Below are 4,782 nucleotides of genomic sequence, written 5' to 3'. Positions count from 1 at the left end.
GTGACTTCTAACAGGGCTGAAGATGTCTGCATTAGGGTTTAGCTGCAGGGCCTGAAAAGGGCTTGCCATTGTCTGGGGCTGATTAAGTCGATGAGTAATGTATCCTCCTTGTGTAAAAGACAATAAATCATCTCTTAATGTATCTAATTCGCTTTTAAATTTACTAATGTTTTCCATTTGTTCTTTTTGCCACTGTTGTAGTCTCTCTTGTTGTTTATTTTGTTTCTTCTCCAACAGCTGTTGTAATCTCTCTTCTTGTTTCTTTTCTTTTTCCTTCAACAACTGCTGTAACCTCTCTTGTTTATTTTGTTGTTCAAGCTGCCACTGTTGCATGTTTTCTTGCAACTGCTGTTGTCTCTCTTCTTGTTTCTTTTCTCATTCTTCTTGTTTCTTTTCTTGTTTATTTTCTCGTTCTTCTTGTTTCTTTTGCTGCTCTTGTATTGCTGCCATCAAGTCTGCTAAGCTGTAGTTTGATTTTCCGCCTCTTGTTTCCATTTTTTTTATCCCACTCTCTGACACCAATTTGTTACGTCTCCGTTCGTTCGTTAATTTTCCGTAAATTCGTTCTGACGAAACTTTAGCGACACAAGTCTTTTCTTAAATAAAACTGGTTTATTCTTTCCGAATACAACTTTACGATACACTTAATTTCAACAGTCGCTCTATAACAACGCTATAACTCACGTCTCACGTGGCCAACAATATTTTGTCCGCATACATTCAATTACTCATTACCTCCCCGTCGCTTCGTGGCCGGTCTTATATATATACAAGACTACACTATCTCTAGAAGGATCACGAGATTTAAGGAAAAGACGTGAATGTTCGAGAATGACGTGGTGTGATACTAGTCACGTGACCTCGATGTCGTAACATTTGCAATTTTATCAGCGCGTCAATTAATCAAGCACTATCAACATTGTATCTCTCCATTTCCACTTTTAAAACGCATGTTTACTTGTAGTTTGTCACTCATGTTGCAGCCTTGGTTTCTTCTTCTCTTTCCTGTATTTGTCAACATCCATCCAGCAATGAAGTAGAAATTACCTTTCATCTTTTTTCCTGATCTCCACATACATGGCTTTCCCAAACGCCTTGAGACGTTTATTCATGTTATTTCAGCATTCAAAATCCACGTTTCAAATAAATAACCCACTCCAAATAACTCCAACCACCTTAGTCTAAAATTCTTCTTTTGCATGTGTGATATAACCATAATTCCACTAGAGGGGTAAAAAAAAACAGATGTTTCTGACCGCCCCTGGTTATCTCTCAGACCACTTCTGGGCATGAAAGATACTAAACAAAAATAATTATCAAGAATCGGACGGCACAGTTGACTCGAATAATATATTCTGTGGTTCGGCTTATTTGTTTGTTTTGATTTTCGCGCAAAGCTACACGATGGGCTATCTGTGCTAGCCGTCCCTAATTTAGCAGTGAAAGACTGGAGGGAATACAGCAAGTCATCACCTCCCACTCATAAGTCTTGGGCTACTTTTTTATCAACGAATAGTGGGGTTGACCGTAAGTTTATAACGCCCCCGCGGCTGAAAGGGCGAGCGCCCTAACCACCCAGCATGCTGGGCCTGTAGTTCGGTAGAGCTTCATATGAGGTCAAGAGGTAGATGAAGGTTTGATTGTGAGTTGAGTTAGATTGCAGGCGGGTTTAAATTAGGTTTTTCAATGTTGACTGTATTTCATGTTTGTTTGTTTTATCATTCTCTGATTTTATTTTGCTACAACTTACAAAATCCTCAACTGTTTATAGTTCGCCCCCAATATTATGTCTGCGAACTTACAGCGCTAGAAACCAGGTTTCGATCCCCGTGATGAACAAAACACAGATAGCCTATTGTATAGCTTTGTGCTTAATTACAAACAAATAAGTATATAGTTCGTACTTTTTTGGATTAGGCTTAGTTCAGTTTTTGACACTAACTCACAATCAGGGGCCACGAATAGCCGTTGGTAAGTCTAAGAGCTTATAACACTAAAAATCGGGTTTCGAAACTCCGTAGTGGTTAAAGCCAAATACACCATAAGTTGTGTTTATTGTTGTTGTTGAACAGTTAGCGCAAAGATCACAGTGGGCTATTTGCACTATGTCCTCCACAGGGAATCAAGCCCCGGAATTTAGTGTTGTAACTGTGTAAACTTACCACTGGTGGCTCTTAAACTAAAACAAACAACCAAATTTGTTTATTTGTGTTCTTCCAAGTTTACCTTTCTACAGCACCACCATTTCACACACCCACACCAATACTGTGTTTCTTGTTTGGTATGTGAGATCTCTGAGGATTTGTGGCGAAGAAGAGAAATACAGGCTTGCAAAAACAGCATGTTCATGCACCTCGGAAGCGAATGTGTTTCTTTTCGGGTGTGACTGTTGGGCCACACACACAAATGAAACCGAAAAAGATTTTCCACAGAATGAAAAAGTTTATTGAGCTCCAATGTAGACTATACACACAGAACACAATAAAATGCAATACACTACCAGAGAACTGGCAAGTAACAGTGTGTACGCGTACTTTAAATGAAAAGTGTAGGTTAAGCATAAGTTGACAAATACTTTATAAGAACAAAAAGCTTTTGATGGCTCTGTGCTTCCTCCCTGCAAACTAAACTGTGAGGTAGAATAATAAACGAAAGAAAAACAACGCCAAGTTAAGTTACGTTACCCTAATTTTAGTCTACCTTAATAAAATAAAGATACGCTCAAGTTGTGAAATTCTACCTTGGGTTCCACTTACAGTTAAAAGACATTCACAAAACAATAAATAAACAAAATACAATTCTAACAATACCAGAGCTAACATTCCACTAAGATTACTAAAACCTATCCACATAGGGCAAAAAACCCTAAAAAAAACGTTAAAAACCCCAATCCACTAGCGCTCGTCCTAAATTAAATGAAAATAATGTTACGACAGCGGAAATCACGAGACTCTGGTAACACATCATGAGCTTCTCGAAGGATCTTGACTTTTCCTGGCAACTCCAGACTTTTCTAGGCGCCCTCTATTCTAGTATATAAGCCCTGCAAATAAAGCGGAGAGATAATTGCAGATAGACAGAAATAGAGACAGATAATTGAGTCAAGTGAGCGTTAGTGACTGTAAGTAAAGTGCGTGAATCGTTGTGAATTATAGCGTGTGTTTAAGTTAAACTAACTGTGGAAATTCTGTTTATTGCAAAGTTGTACTGAGAAAGAATAAACTAGTTTTATTTAAGAAAGGACTTGTTTTCGCTGAAGTTCCTCGGGTAAGCTAAACTACATCTAACACTTGTAGGAGGACTTTAAGAGTTCTCCTAAAACAAGACAAAATGTAATAAAATATGTGGCACACCCAAAGTTACACACATAGTTCTAATGCGAGAGCTTTACGAGTTTTCGCTATATATTAAATTAATACGTTACTGAAGAATCTACGTTGAAAGCTGTATACAATCTGGTAGTATCTACATAATTTTTCTATGTAAAAATCTGTGGGAAATCTTATGAAGTCCGTGGAAAATATTGGTAAAATCTGCTCTCTCAGGCCCCAACACTTATAAATATTTCAATAAATTCATGAGTGTCTCACCGAAGAAAGCAGTGCTTGTGCTTGTTAGACCAGTTGCCCAATGAGCAATGAAGATCAGGGACGAATCCACCTGCAGCTACTACCTGATTTTGCCTACAATAATAACTCGCCACGCTAATTAAAAAGCAGATTGTTATTCCTGCAAGAGAATAATATGAACCTGGTCTGTCAAATGACCAAAACACTGATCATAAACTGAGAGAAAAGAATCATACAAGACGGCATCTAATTTCCACTTGACCGTCGGGAAAAATGAAAGTTAAAAAATTTGCTTGAGCAATGCTGTGTTCTAACCAGGGAACCACAGAAAGAAAAAATTTGTGAACCTAGCTTTAGACTAAAATGAGTGGAAAACGTGTATAACAGCCCGGTAGCACAGTCATATATTTTTGGTATGTCATGTATTCAAACATAAACAATTATTATATTGGTAGACAGCGGAAGTCACGTGACGTGCGTGATGAGTTTCTCGAATGATCGGGGAAGTCCGAGTGTGTTCGAGATGCCCTCTTCGTTAGTATATAAGCCTGGAAGAGGAAAGCCAGCAGGGGATATATAAATGAAGAGAGAGAGCAGTAGTTTCTTTGAGTTCCGTGTAATTTATGATTCTGTTAGTTTCGAGCGAGTGAGCCGTAAAGTGTGTGTTTGCACTCGTCGAGAGCGAAGTTATCGAGATTGTGAATTGCTGTGATTTATAGCATGTATTATAAAAGTTGTTAAGTTTAAAGTGACGAGAAACGTACTGATTGTGGAACTACTGTATACTAAAAGTTTGTATCAGTAGGAATAAACTGGTTTAATCAAGAAAGGACGTGTATCACTGAAGCTCCTCTGAAAGAATTTCTACCGGAAACGAACAAACAAGCAGATACAATATTAAGTCTCTTCTATCACAGTATTAGAAGTTTGTTAATTAATTTTCAAAATTTCCCTCAAACTACACATACAGATGTGCTTTTATATATTGTGGTAATAACGTTCTTTTCGTTTGCGGGCTCTTATTTGGTGAAAATAATTCATTGTTCATTCCACGTGAAGAAAAAAGTGTACTTTATTTCCTCCTTTAACATTTCTATGAGCTTGAAAACTTGTACACTGCCATAAGTTCTTGTATGAGTGTGTTACAAATGGCGTTCAAACATCTCTATAAAATACTGTTGCGTCAGCGAAGTCATATGACTAGTGTCACGCC

Source organism: Limulus polyphemus, unplaced genomic scaffold (genome assembly GCF_000517525.1).
Source record: "Limulus polyphemus unplaced genomic scaffold, Limulus_polyphemus-2.1.2 Scaffold301, whole genome shotgun sequence".
NCBI classification, from domain to species: Eukaryota; Metazoa; Arthropoda; class Merostomata; order Xiphosura; family Limulidae; genus Limulus; species Limulus polyphemus.
This window is presented reverse-complemented; position numbering follows the sequence as displayed.